The sequence below is a fragment of the Parasteatoda tepidariorum genome, chromosome 4 (genome assembly GCF_043381705.1).
Source record: "Parasteatoda tepidariorum isolate YZ-2023 chromosome 4, CAS_Ptep_4.0, whole genome shotgun sequence".
NCBI classification, from domain to species: Eukaryota; Metazoa; Arthropoda; class Arachnida; order Araneae; family Theridiidae; genus Parasteatoda; species Parasteatoda tepidariorum.
The window spans coordinates 16,813,770-16,830,114 of NC_092207.1; the positions used below are offsets into that span (position 1 = coordinate 16,813,770).

Below are 16,345 nucleotides of genomic sequence, written 5' to 3' on the forward strand. Positions count from 1 at the left end.
TTCATCTGTAAAATTAAAGATTTTAGTAGAACATATTAAGTAACATAATATCGTAAACAAGTTAAAATAGCATTGCTGTTAAGTAACATTTTGTCAGTTTTTGAATGCATCTAAACTTTACAATATTTTTAAAACTATTAAATTCTAATACCTAAACTAAGATTTCGTTTTCAGAATATTTTAAAAATTATATTGCTCTTAAAACGTATTTTAAAAATTAATTTTCACAGCAATTTTAAAACTATAAATTCTGAAAACTTTCTGATATTTAGATTTTGGCAATATTTTTAAAAGCTTTTAAGTTATAATATCTTCAGAAAGAGATAATTTCTTCAATATTTTCTAAATCATTGAAATCTCATCACTTTCAAAAGTTGATGTTTTCAAAATTTTAACAATTAATTTTTTTTAATATTATCAGAACTGTTCATTTCTAATTACTTTTAGGAATATGTTTAATGACATTTTCAATACCATTAAATATTAATATTACATTTTTAGAAAGATAATTATTATTAAGATTAAAAATTGTTCTAAAAATCAATTACAAAATAAACTCACATTTTTTTTAAAGTGCGTACTCCTAACCTTAAAATAATGAAAAAATATATTCTGATAAATTGTTATATATGATCTAAAGGTTTTAGAAAAAATTTTATGGTTGAGAAAAAAAAACTAAGCCTTCTTATAAAAAACCATTTGAAAGCATTTATATTATTAGGATTTTACAAATGTTTTGCTAAATTGTGTCTAAAACTCTATAAAAGAGACTCTTCTATAAGAAACTCTTCCCTAATAATCTTTCAATCACCATCTATTTTATTCAATAATTTTGAAATTTCCTTTTCCACTTAAATAAATAGAAATGTTTTTACCATTGCAATATATCTTTTAATTAGCATTTTCAAACATTGTAATAACAAATATTCAAATTGTATTTTTTTTTAAAAAAAAAAGAAACGAAGTAATTTTCTAAGAATTATTTATTTATTTTTATTTATTCATTATTTTTTCAAATTTTCTCTGAAATTTCATGGATAATATTTTCCAAATTTCAAAAGTTCCAAGTTTTAGTAAATAGTTTTTTTTCCCTATTTTGATTCAGAATGTTCATTTTCAATCTTCATTTCAATTTTCAATCTTCATTTCAATGTTCAATCTTCATTTCAATGTACAATCGCCATTTTCAAACTTTTTGCTGCTCTCACTAAAGGAGAAATACAAGAAACGAAAGAATGTATGCTTTAATCTAAGAAACGAAAATGGCTTAGACATTTCAAAATTAAACATTTAAATGGATTAAACATTTTTATATAACTGACTTATGTCTTAATAGCTGGTTTCATAATATTCCTTCTAACTATTGAAGTATTTTAATGTAACTACCCAATAAGTGTATAGAAATGTTTAGAAATTAATATAACTAACAAATAACAGTTAAAATAATTTTAATGATAACTAACAATAGACATTAAAAATGGTCTAGGTATTTTAATGTAAATAACTTTTATCTGAATAGTTATTTATATTAAAATTTAAGTAACTTACCAATGCCAAGTCATTCAGATATTTTAATAAAACTAACAATAAACGTTTAAAATTGTTTAGGTATTTAAATATAGCTGAGAATAAACAGTTAATCTGGTTTAGGCATTTTAATATAACTAACAATAAACGTCTAAAACTATTTAGATGTTTAGATGTAGTAAATATGGGAAATGGTTTGGATATTTTAAACATTCTAAATTATTATTTTAGAAAATAATTACAGTAACTTATGTAATAAAATAATTATTGTGATTATCGATATCAATCTTATTGTATTTATCTTAAACGTATTTGGATGTTATACATTTGCAAATTAAATAGGATTTAATTTACGAAATTCTTTATAGAATCATTTGTTTTATGTATTTATTCATTGATTTATTTTCACCTTTCTTTAAAGGAATACAGCTTAGTTTTAATACACTTAAATAAAATAAAATAAATGTAAATTTGAAAAAAGATCTGATAAGTGGAATTCTAAATTTAAGTTTAACTGTAAATACATTATGATTATTATTGAGTAATAAGACAAGTCTAACGATGCTTAAATTTTTATTTCTTTATTATCTTGTTTTTAAACGCACCTATTCGGCTATGATAATTTGCATCACGAAAATTAGCAAGAGGAGATGCTTTACTCGATTTGTAACTTTAGCAAATCTTTTTTCATAGTTGTAAATCTCGTCTTATGCGTGGTTGATCAACCAAAAAAGTAAGTCCTATTCTTTTCCACCAATTGTGTATATTCTGGTACTGAATCAGAACAAAATAGGAAGTTCAATGTTTTATCTCAAGGATATACATATTTAGAGATTTACTATCTTCTCTTTTACGTTTTATCTATAACAAATGATTTACTATCACGCTCCAACAAATATCTTATTTGTATTTATTATTCTTGATATTTTCTATATCATGTAATTATTGTATTTAAATAACCAAAGATTTTATGATTAGTTGATATTATCACTAAGTTTTATTTATTTATTTATTTTGAAAACAACTACACTGTTAAAAATTTTGTTGTGCTGTAAACTACAATCACAATTCTTCTAGGAAACTTGTCGAGACTTAAAAAATTAAGATCAACAACTGCATTATTAGAAATTTGGTGCACATTGAACTACAATATCGTGCAACTTTGCCATTTGAATCAGGTGATTAGTCGAATCAGGTTAATTTTTAAAAACGTGATTCTATTATTCATCCTAATTTAAACAGTTCATTTTAACAACTTATTAAGGGTGCAAGATATTTGAGCAACATTATGGTTCCATGGACAGATATTATGGTTCAACATTAATTTTTTTTTTATCTGAGACTGTACCAAATAATTTTTACAAAGAGTTTTATAACTCTGATGGATACAATAAAAGAGACAATAGTTTACTCAGTTTGGAATAGTTTACTCAATTGTTTGCCTAAATTGAAATTATTTAAGTATCCGAACCATAATTTTATTCAGAAACTTTTATCCAGATTTGATTATCCAATTTTGATTAATTTTTATGTTTTTAACATAAAAATTAATCAAATCTGGAATTCTTTTAGCTATAAAACTAAATGAACAGCATAAACTAGAAAAGCAGTAAAAATTCTTAAATTCCATAGATAAAATGTCGGAAATAAACTATTGAGAATAAACTATTGGAATCAGACTATTTTAATATAACTCTTAAAAATAATTTGGAATAAAAATTCCTAGTATTGACTATGTTTATAAAACATTTTTATCGATTAAGACAATTATAATAAAATCCCTTTTAATCTTATTTAATTAGTAAAAAATTAACGGCACATATTTTTTTTCCGCTTCGCTTTGTTAAAAAAATATATTGATAAAATATCATTGCCACTGAAAAATCATTATTTTTGCATTAAAAATTCAGTTAAAAATCGTTATTACCTTTGAATAACTTTTTTTTTAAATTAAAAAATAATCTTAATGAAATACAATGTTTTGAATAAATAAAAAATAGTTGTTAATAATGATTAGGGACCTTTAATAAATTTTATCGAAATTACCAAACTAGTTCGAAGAAATTTATTGGAATGTTATGTGTTAATAAACATTCTCAACAAAGCCATATAAAATAATAACAATTTAAATAATTTTATGAGTATTTTAGGTGCTTTTATATGAGCTGATAAATAATTTTATGAGTATGTAGTTATTTTTGAGTATAGATTTTATTTATGAAAAATTAATTATACTTTCTCTTTAATCATAATTAATAAATTTATTGAGATTGTGGCAATCACCGTGAGAAAACAACAATATCCTTGTTTATATTAAAGAAAGCTTGTTTGTGAAAAACAAAATTACAAGTTTCCCTAAAGGGAGAAAAGGAGGTATTTTTCCTTTTAATTGAAGGTTAGACTAACTAGGGGCTGACCGAAATTATTAGAGAACGGATATTTTCTCCGCTTCCGCTCTATCCAAAGATTGTTACAAGGTGTAAACATGTTTTCTCTCAAGTATAACAAGAAAATGATTTTTATCTGCGATGTACATATTACGCCAACTTTAAATGAGTTTTACAAGAATACTGACTGCCATTCTGTGTTCAGCTAAAAAATGTCAATTAATTGTAAATAATATTTTTGTAAATAATATTCTGTTATTTTATATTTTGAAGTAATATTTTTTTTAAAAAAATAAAAAATGCCCCCAATTTTAGGGGGTGAAGGTAAAGGTTTTATCAGGAAATTACAAAAATGCATAATTTCTATGAACCAGTATTTATAAAATTTAAACCAGCACCAATTGTTTTTTCTTTTTCTTCTTTCAATTAAATTTTATTAAAGTATTAAGTGCCAAATGCCAAATTTTAGATGTCGTGATGACCTGTGATCGATATTTATGGACCCTTGAGTAATATATATTTTTTAGCAATATTATGTTCACGTTTCTATAATTCTTATCTACTCTGAAATTAGACGTAGAAAAATATTCTGGTAAAATTACCGTACTATATGGTAATGACATTTCCGGAGGGAAAAAAACCATAATTCTGGTTAGTGAAACTAAAATATACGGTATTTAATCATCAGATAATATTATCAAATCTAAGGCATCATGATTGTATTATCAAACTTTCACACATTTACAAAATTTTATCATATATTATAAAACCATATTTTATTGTTAATTTTACTGATTACAATGACATTTCTGATTTTTTTTAAAAAAACTGAAATTCTGGCAATAAAAACCAAAATATGTGGTATTTAAACTATTCATTTTGTAGTTTTGCCCTTCATATGGTAAAAACTTACAAGAAATTCTAGTTTTCAAAATTATATTTCTTATTGCCACACATTCAGCAAAAAATATAACTGAAAAGTAAATTTAACTGTCGGGATAAAATTACCAAACATCATGATTAAATTACCAAGTTTTAACACACTTACCAAATTTTATAACACATTATAAAACCATATCTTATTCTTTATTTGATTAAATTCATTATCAAAGCTCTTCGGCAAAAATTACCGAGCTTTTTGGTGTTTCCATAGAGCCAGAAACACTGTACGTACTAAACATATTGTAGCAGTTCTGACCATACTTTTTTTCTCAGTGTATAATATATTTCATTCAAATACGCAATATTTTTAATGGTGAAAAAAAAACTGACATATGAAATAATGTTATCATTTTAAATAATAAAAATGTCGTACTAATCATGTTTACAATAGGGTAAAAGTTGAGTTTTATTTTTATCAACATTATGGAGTGTTTTGTCGTTCATAATCATTCATTCTAATCGGTTTTTATGCATTAAAACATTCCAAACTTCGTTTTGAATTTAATTTCGATTTTGTAAGATGTGAGCAGTAATATTTTAGATGAAAAAATCTTAATTATTTTTTTTATAAATTTTGAAACAAAAAAGCTATTTTTTTAGCTTTAGAATCTTCTTTTAATAATAACTTAGACCTGGATTCTAATGAAATTTGCATTTTTGAGCACATTTTTAATTGATTCAAAGTCATTGATTTAATCTAATAATATTTTGTTCGAATTATATTTTGTTACAATTTCTAATAATAATCATTAAAATTTAAATAAAAATATTAAGTATTATGCTATAAATATTATATTATAATAAATTATTAATATAAATTTATGCTAGAAAAAGATTTTGCTTAAACGTATTTGCATAAACGATATTATAAACTACATTATTTAAATAAACTAAAGAGTAAAAAACTATTTTATTTTTTTCGCAACTAAAACGGAAATAAGTGAAGTCCATCAATTTCGCAATCACCACCTAAATTTTCCCCTACGTTTCCTCCCCCCCCCGTTTTTGTTTCAAATGTGACAAAAGTAAAATTATTAACTTTTCCTTGAGCCATGAGTTCTTTTTATCTATTATAAACAAAATAATGTTACCACTAGAGCGAAACTTTATGATTTAGCATAATTTTTAGATTTATCAATCTCTATGGGGGGAATTTCACTAAGAAAATCCATAAATCAATATTTGGACAAAAACTTTTTCTTCTCATTGTTTTAAAAAACTTTTATTAAAAAATTTATTAAAATAAGAATGTAAAACATAAAATAAAGTATCTTTCACTTAATTAATGAATTTATACAAATAAATGAGGATTTTTAAAGTAGAACACTTTTTTCAAATAGTTTTATTAGGATAGAAGCTTAAAGTTCAGTAAATATTATTTTAAAACTTTTATAATTGAGTTCTTAAAAATCGGATCTTAATTTTATTTCCGATTTTTCTTATTTGTCATTACTTTATTTCATTAACATATTTATGGTAATTATCAATCAATTAAAATATAAATATTTTTTGTTGATTAAAGCACTACTTTTATTGTATACTAATTTCGAAAACTAATAATGCTTTATTTTTATTTTTTACAGTATTCTGTATATTTTCCGGAGTACTCTTAACAAGGTGAATATTTAATGTTTAGGTGCTTTCATAAACACTAAATTAGCACTTAAATTAGAAATTTTTTTAAGTCAAATTTAAGTGCTAATTTAGAGTTGACAAATTTTTATCTATTACTTTTAAGAGATTTTGTTTTGTAATTTAAAATCAATTTTTAATTAAAAAATTTTCAGGATTTTAGATATGATATTTCAAAGAGCTGTTGCTCTAAAAATGAAAGCTCAATTTTTTTTTTCAAACTTGTTTAATTGTTCTAAATATATGTCAAAAATTCGCCAAAGAGCATAATTATTTTTCTAACGTAAACTTTACTTCAAGTCTTATAATTACCTTATTTATCTCTTAAAATTAAAAAATAAAGGAAAGGAGATTTTAAAACTCAAACTCAAATATAATTTTATAGGAAGTTAACCAAGTATAACTATATGTTTTGAAAGATTTAAAAAATTTTCTACGCAACAAAAAAGTCATTAAAATGTGAGTTACAATTTCATTTGAATGTAATTATCTCATTTTGATAACTTACTTAATTTAATTACATCTTAAAATTTAATTTTTCGTTTCAGATATAAAGAAATTTTAAAACAATAAAATTTTCTCCACCATTTTAGCTTTTCTTACTTATTTTCATTCGTTAAAACAAAACACAAATTACTATTTTTCATTCAACGGAGAATGGAACAATTGAAACGGAATAAAAGTTATTATTCGCCGCATGGGATCATCTTCAATTACCGTCAAATGATTCGCGATCTTTTTCATCTTTCAGAACTGAGTAGCCGAAACTTCCATTCCAACAAACCGCTTGAAAGCACTCCCGATGTCGCAGTCGTAATCGTCATATCTAAATATTCAGAAGAAAACTTAATTAGCATTTTATAGCACTGAACAATTAAATACCATTCATAACATTTTATCATCACTATACTTATGTCATAAATTATGCATTTTATCTCCATATATATTCTCGAAAAGAATATTAAACAAATTGTTAATGTTGTTAAATTGTGATATTAGAGTATATTTTCATTATTTAAAACTTGTTAATATAAAATTTATTTTGCGAGAATATTTTACGACTGCAGTTTAATTTTTATGAAATACTCAAAATATTTTTTTTAATTTTGTAACGAAATATTGTAATTAATCTTTTAAAACGAAATTTGTATTCAGTTGTATAATGTATCTTCAATATTAGATTGTTGTCGGTACACTGTAAAAGGTTTTTGTGCATAGTTGCCGCCATTTTTGGTGTTGAAGCAAAACCAAAATTTTTTTGGTGAATTATTTTATATTTTTTTTACTACTGTTGTCTTATTAAACAATGTAATTACCAAATATAAACAATAATTATAACTATAAAGCAAATCTTTGTCTATAATTATTAAATATAAACATTTTAATGAAATCAATTAAATTAGCGTAATCAATTTATATGAACAATAGAACAATATAACTTAAATTAAAAACCAATTAGTATTTTTAAAATAATACAAAAAATAAAAATGCGCTATTAAATGACGTAAAATAAATCCTCCAAGTAAGTTACAACGCATAATAATGATTATTATGATTTTATATTGATATGAAAGCAAATAAAATTATGCTATTAGTATACTTAAATAATGAAACATCATAATTTTCATTCAAAATTAATACAAATAATTGAAATATGCTACTTTTAAATTTCTCTATGACCTAGTATAAATAATTTTCATAAATTTAATAAACAGTAATTATCATTATGGTTACTCATTTAGGAAACTTTGTAGAAGGACATGTTTAGTATCATTTTAATGCTTCAGAAAAAAAGAAGAAAAAAACAAGTATTACAATAACATCAGAAAATTGCTTAGAATTAATTTATTTTCAATGAAATTGAAAATAAATCATTGTAGAACTTAACAAAATAGACTCGTATTTTACGCTCAAAACCAAATATTATAAAATAAATTAACGGTTAAGATCTACAAACGAACAAAATAAGTTAGTAAGCCTGAAAGTTTTCCACTTTTTTAACATTGTTTTTAATTAAGCTCATTTTTTTTATTGTGAAATGGTATAAACTATAAATAGATACACATTTGAAACAAAACAATTATAGTTTAAATTTAACACAAATAGTAAAATTTGTGTTGTTGTTTAAATTAGAATAATTATTGCAAAAATAATTGAGTTCAATTGTAAACATAGCAGCGGTATTTTAAAACTTCACATATGTGCCTNATATTGTGAAACAAATAAGTTAGCATAATACAAGCGAACAAAATAAGTTAGTAAGCCTGGACTTCTGAAAGGTTTCCCTTTTTTAGCATTGTATTTAATAAGGCTCATTTTTTTATATTGTGAAACAAATAAGTTAGCATAATACAAGCGAACAAAATAAGTTAGTAAGCCTGGACTTCTGAAAGGTTTCCCTTTTTTAGCATTGTATTTAATAAGGCTCATTTTTTTATATTGTGAAAAGGTATAAACTATAAATAGATACACATTTGAAACAAAACAATTATAGTTCAAATTTAACACAAATAATAAAATTTGTGTTGTTTAAAATAGAATAATTATTGTAAAAATAGAGTTCAAGTGTAAACATAGCAGTGGTATCTTAAAACTTCACATATGTGCCTTAATAAATAACTCGTTTTAAAAATTAGCCTTTTTCTTACAAATAATAAAACAATTACAATAAACAACATAAATCATAATAAAATGTATATAAATAAAAATAAAATGTAATCTTTAAAATATGAGAAATAAAAGTTAGTTATTATTTATTTCTCCCCTGAAATAATCTGCACAAACAAATTACAAACCATATCATTAAAAACAAATATTTTTATGAAAATAATTTAATTTGCTTATGGATTAAATATTAACAACATTTCAACTCTATATAAATATCGAAATATAAATACTACATAAATCTTACATAAATGTAAATATTACATAAATATATAATATTTATAAAGACATAAATATAATTTAAGTAATAATGTAAAAAAAGTAATACAAATTAAAAAATATAGAGTAAAATAAAAACTTTTATTAACACAACTTAAATAATTTTAATAAGTTCAAAAAACATAGTATTATTAAAGCTTCCATTAAAAAAACCTAAGCGATTTTTAATAAGTTCCTGAAACATAGTATTATTAAAGCTTCCATTAACACAACTTAAGCAACTTTAACAACAAGTTTCAAAAATATAGTATTACTATAGTTCCCATTAACACACCCCAAAAAATTTTAATAAGTTCCTAAAATATAGTATTAATAAAGCTTCTATTAACACAACTCAAGCAATTTTCCAACAATAAACAGCAACAATAGTTCCAACAATAAACAACAAAAATTAATTAGTAAATAATCGAACATTAATAAAAAAATTAAAAATGGCTTTATTGTTTTTAAGCCTAAATGAGCCTACATATAATGAGCCAATCAAACGCCTACATATAAACGAAAAAATATGATGCTAATTTTAAATGTAAATCGGTAAGTGTATAATCAAGTTAACTTTTTCAACAGTAGCGTGCAGACAAAGATGTAATAAGTTTTTAGAGTTTATTAAAACACACATAACCTTCCGTTTAATACACTTTCTTGCACCAAAAAAAGCTATTAAAAGTATACACGCCCTTATTCTCTGTTGTTCAGCCTACATGAAAATTGCTATTTTTACCGCCACTGTTCGTAAACTCATAACCACAGGCCGCACCTATACTCAAGTAATCAAAATATAAGACATTGTTTTTGTTAGAAAAAAAGGCTATGCTTGTAGTACTGTTAAAACAGCTTGGTCAGTAAGCCAGTAGGTAATTTGACATAAAACTTATTTCATATTTTACAAAGAATTAATTGAGCAATTATTTGTACAACAACATTTATCTTGTTTTATAATAGAATTTTAGCATCTTACAATTATGAAGACATATCATTATTCAACGCTTACACATATTAGATGAGAAAATTAATTTAATTTTTCATATTTATAGACGCCATCTTAAATTTCAAATTACATTATATCATTAATTTTATGTAGTTTTTCCATTATAATTAAATAATTCTTGTAATTTATGTTATCTATACGTTACTATGTAACTTATGTTACTGTTTGCAACTTAAATGTCACGAAAAATAAAACGTTTTATATATAGGTACCTTTCTTGATTTTTTTAAGTCAAATATTTATGGATTTTAGGCTTAATTTAATTATTTATTTTGGGGATTAATTTAATCATTTATTTTTATGCTTGGTTTTATTAATGTTTTTTAGGCTTAGTTAAATTTTTACCAAAAGAATTTTATTAATTCCTTCACGAAATGATATTAACTTTTCTTAGTTCAGTTGTTTTTATTATTTTGTTAATAATATATATTTAGTACGTACGAAAGTTTGTTTTTTCTTTTTTAAATTTTTTAAAGAGATAGAAATTTTACTTACAGATTGCAGTCCGTTTTCCTAGGGGTAATTTTTTCCTATGGTGCGCTTACTTCCCACTTTCCCTATAGTTTTCGCTTTATTTTTTGGAAAAATTCGAAGAAAAAACACACTAAGGGTGGTCATTGTGAAAAGCCTGATATTTTCGCACGAAAATAATTGGTTAAATGCATATGCATTTATGTTTATGTACAAATTGATATCCAAAAGAAATTGGATTTTAAGCAATTCATATGGATTTCAAACGAATACATGTCATACTCCTTCAAATTCCATTAATTATGATGTATTCATGTTTTTTAATGGAATTATCAATGAAATCTCTATTAAATGTTTCACTTTCAATAAATGTTTTCTCAATGGGTATCAATATTAGAAATATATCTAAAAGGCTTTAGTTATTTCAATATTCATAAAAAAAATCTAAAAAATAAAAAAATTCTGCAATTGAAAGGTTTGGAACATCTACAATAAAACATCTATTGTAAATTATTTCCCTTTTATGAATCAGCTAAGGAATGATTTTGTACTTTCAATGCCAAAATTTGCTAATTAAATAATTTGTGCCTGTTCTGTAGATGTGTTTCAATTTAAACAAAAATTTAAAATCCGAAGACACAATAATGTAAATTATGTAAAAATTTTATGAAGCATGTCATCAGTTCTACAAAATAGGCGATGATTCCAAAGCATACTGCAACTTATCTTATGAATTAAAAATAATAATGATTTTTCTTAAATAAATTAACTTTCTAAAAATATAATGCAAATTCTTTTATGCTGCTATTTCATATTCAATAATTTTTAATAAATGAGAGCATTCAAAATAACATTCATGTTGCCTTGAAATATGCATATATGTTCATAAATAAATTATTAATTTAATATTGCAATAATTTAATAAGTTAACACAATAAAAATAAACTAAGAATGCTTTTTCTTGTATCATGTAATAAAACAAAATCTCTGATATTTTAAACGCAAACAATAATTTTTATTCTATTTATAATTTATTTGAATGCTAATTGGCATATAAAAGTATCTCAAAAAGAGAGGTCAAAAATATTTTTTTACCAATTTTTTTTGTTTCATGACAGATATAGTATAAAATGTAAAGAAAAGTTCATTCTTGGTAAAAGAAATTTATTCTACATATTATAAATTAAATATTCAATCTACATAAAATGCATATTCTGCATGAAACTTTGTTCTACATAATACTTCTATTTACAACACGTTTTTTTAAATATGCAATATTAATTTAAAAATTTAAGAAGTGTAAATATCTAACATATTTAAGCAATAAATATGATATAGGCAACATCTGAGGCATGCATGTTGTACAAATCATTTACAAGAATCTGTGAAGTATTTTACATAAACGGAAGCTTATACAAATACTTACTTAAATAACGCTTACGTAAAATGTGTGATTTGCTTAACAATTAAAATGTGAACCTATATAACTACAGCAATCAATTTAGTCTTAAAAAATTATAGTTTTTTTTAAAAAAAATGTGTAGTTTATAGATTGGAATTAATTGAAAGTCTATGAAATGGATAATAATAAAAAGCTTTAATAAGATATATAAATAAAAAAGCTTATAAATTTCGAAACTTACTAAATGATGATCATCTATTGACAAATGAGTAGAATATACACATAAATTTAATAATAAAAATATTTTTTTCTTTTTTTTATGAGAAAAATTTTTTAAAAAAAATAAATTTCAATATTTTTTAAACAAACTAAAATAAAAACTACAACTTAATGATTAGAACTTATCGTCACTCTGACCAACTATGAGTGAAGTTATCAAAAAAGTAAGTGAAAAACTCTGAACGTTCTTACCTAAAGTCTCCCACGCCGAGGTATGTAAATTGATATCAGAATCCTTAATGATAATTACCCCTTGTTTCAGAAAACATGCGAGTTGAGAGAAAATAGGTTGCAACACCTGTTTTCGAACTCTTGGGGAAAAAAAGAAAAAGAAAAACGCTTTCCTTGATTTTCCCCCAAAACCAAGATGTGGCAAAAGTTAGATTCAGTTTAGAATTTGACGCCGTTCTACACGAAAAAATTTTGTTTCTTATTTTATTACCGTTTACACCTGGACAACCTGTAACATTTTTCGTAATCTATATCTGAAACTTATTAGTATTATCTGATAAAATTAATTAGACATGAGAAATGTAAATTGCAATATTTACCAATTTCGAAAACATTTTTTTACTGTTCGTTTTATCGTGATAGTTGTAAACAAATATAAAGTAATAAAAACACTACCATAATTTCATGAATTGTCATTGTGGAATGAATGCCGTAATCTTATTGTAGGTGAAATTAATTATCAAAAAGGCTGTTTTATTTGTCTGATTAATATGGAAAGCATTCATATTTTGCTAGGAAAGGTGCGCATAAAATTTACAAATTTCAAGTATATTCCATATTAAGTAAGGTTTTGATTAGTATGAATAATTTACCACACTTCAATTTTTTTTTAAATGATATAAGTAATTCTTGCTATCGTAAAAATAAATGTATCGAAAATAAAGTGTTTCTAATTTTAAGAAACTTTGTGCGAAAATAAGCAATAGGTTTCTCAAAATCAATTAAAAAATATCAAAGTGATTTGCACTTTTTTTTTAAAAAATAATTTAAAAAATAAGATAAAATTAATATAAAAATAAATTTAAAATGAAACTCTATATCACATTTTAATACTTATTTTCCGTAAAAAAAAAAAAAACTCTTGCAGTATTATTTGAAAAAATAAATTTTCTATGCACTTTATTTATTTTAAAAAAATTTTAATGAAAAAAAAAAGAATCACAATACTTCACTTTCATTTACATTACTATACTTTTATTGCAAGCAATAAAAAAAAGAAAAAAAGAAATTCCCAATAAGCCCTCCTTTCACCGATGATAAAAAAAGAACACAATGGCTGAAAAAAAAAGAAAAATCTGCCAATGAAAACCTCCTAAAAAGTCTAAAATATTCACCTTAAAAGTAAGAGTAGTATATAACACAGTAAATGCATTTGAATAAAAACTTATTTCATCAGTCAAAACTACTTTTCAACAAATTATTTAATCAGTTCATTTCATCGGAAAAATAAGATAATTCAATAGCACGACGGGGAAGATAGCAGTCCTTTTACGAACGGATTCTTTCAACCGTATAAGTGATTCAGACAGTACTAGTACAACAACATACACTTGACTTGATTTAAAGAGCCCTCGAAGATAACTCAAACCCAGGCTTTTGTAGTTATATTCGAAGTGGGAGGTAAGCAGAAGCTTAAGTAAAGGTATAAGTTTGGCTTATCTACCTAATTTTGGAAACCTTGAAAATATTTTCACAATATTCAAATAAAAAATAGATTTTTTTTTATAAATTTTTTATACGATTCGGCAGACGATTTGAATGTATATTGTTCATAGATTTGTATAATATATAATATTGTTATTATATGTTATATATGTTCATATATATAAATTTTCCAAATGCTTTTCAATATCAAAAAGAGGATTTTGTATATAAAATTATGAAAAAAATATGTAATTTTATTAAAAACACGCGTTAAGTTTTGCTGAAAATGTCGAAAATATCATTTGTTCTTATTTGACTTTTTTTTCCTTTGTTTTTTTTGTATTGCTGATGAATGATTGTGTATCAAAAGTTGCTTTTATAATTATCATTTACTCTCAAAAAAAAGGAAGTTTGGTAAATTATGATGATTGTTATCAACAGGAATTTATTGATATCGGTAACAATATACATCTGCAGCTGCATTTTTAATTGTGAATTTAGACGATACAAAAAATATGGCAATCAACGAAATGTATTTGTGTATTGTTTAATGACTTTTTTTATAAAAAATTTGGTATAAGTAAGTATTTGGTAAAAGTATAATTTGGTAAATATCACTGGAAAAAAAAAGAAAATTTAAAATATACATTTAAAATAAACATTAAATTTTTCTGAAAAGGCTTTAAATCTTTTTTTGTATAATTTGTCTAATGTTTAGTATGATTAGCGCATGTATATCAGAGATTATACATCTAACTTCATTTATAACTATATGAAACTATCATTCTCCTTCATGTGGAGGTGGACTTGCAAATGATACTGTTTAATAATGACAGATTTAAACATGTAATATTTTTCGATTAAATAATTTTTCATTACAATTTACACTTGTAGTATTCTTTACCCAGAACTCTCGCTAAATTTGATTGAAAATATCTAAAAACTACAGTACTTTGGGCAATTAAAAGAACCCTTATACAAAGCATGGAATAGAATCCATCAAGTGCATTTAATTTTTATTGTTAATATTCGAAAAAGGCAAATTTTCTGAAGAAACAAAAATTTTAGAATCAGTAACTATGAATTTATTATTTATGGGTAAAGACATTATTTTTAGAAAGAAAGGATGAAAGATAAAAACTATCGTTTGATATAGTAGGGGAGAAAGAATTTCCAAATCTCTCCCCCAGTCCAATACAAATGATGTAAAAAAGAAAAAAAAAGGATATCTAATGGAAGATCAAGTTGTGACACTGTGATTCTTTAATTACATTCAATTAAAAGAATTACAAAAAATAATGTTTCTCTTTTAAAAGTTTTATGTGAACAATAATTTATTAAAATAATTCATTAATGAATTGATTTCCGATAACTTTCAGTTAAATCTATACAAGCAAATAACATTTTAAATGAATAAAATATTCAAATAAAATCTAACTGATAATTAATGAATTGCATATTAAAAAATAATAACATTTACCCTGTTTTAATTGGATTTCTCAAATAAAATGAAAATGTAAAAAAAATATAGTAAAAATTCACGGAAATAAATCTTTGACTCTGATATTTAAGAAAAGATTCTAATCTACAGCTTGATCCAACTTATTTTGTATTTTCTTTTCATTTACGTCCCGAAGCTACTTTGAAAAAAAAATTCCAGATCAAATTACAGTAAAAAATGCTAGCACCATTGAGTGCATCATCCATAAAATCAATTTTTACAGTAAAATCCATTTTTACAGCAAAATCCATTTTTACAGTAAAATTCGTTTTTACAGTAAAATCCATTTTTACTGTAAGATCCATTTTTATTGTAAAGTTTTATACCGTAATTTTTACACTAATATATATTTAATCGCAGTGATTCAGTGATATTGTAGTACATACTACTGTAAAAATTATGGTATATCAGAGTTTTTGTTCCGTAAAACTTTACAGTAAAAGTACCGGCACTTTTCACCGTAGTTTGATCGAAGATTTTTTTACAGTTTTGTTTGTAAATAAGCCCTCTAATTCAAAAATTCTGAATTCAATCTTAGCCTCAAATTGAATCTCATTGATTGAATGAAATGGGAAATGTGGTAGCATGAACAAAATAAAAAATAAAAACCTTAAAGA

At 23.5% G+C, this 16,345-nt stretch overlaps 1 long non-coding RNA gene across 2 annotated transcripts; it reads right to left on the bottom strand.

Annotated features, from left to right (window-relative positions):
* Positions 1 to 1,017: 1,017 nt before the first annotated feature.
* Positions 1,018 to 12,890, bottom strand: LOC107453370 (uncharacterized). Of its 2 annotated transcripts, none has more exons than XR_001585315.3 (3): positions 12,764 to 12,890; positions 7,206 to 7,314; positions 1,018 to 1,207 (listed from the first exon to the last, which is right to left on the bottom strand). It is a non-coding gene; the product is annotated as an uncharacterized lncRNA (long non-coding RNA). The 2 variants fall into 2 exon arrangements; XR_001585316.3 differs by lacking the exon at positions 12,764 to 12,890 and adding an exon at positions 12,534 to 12,724.
* Positions 12,891 to 16,345: the final 3,455 nt, after the last annotated feature.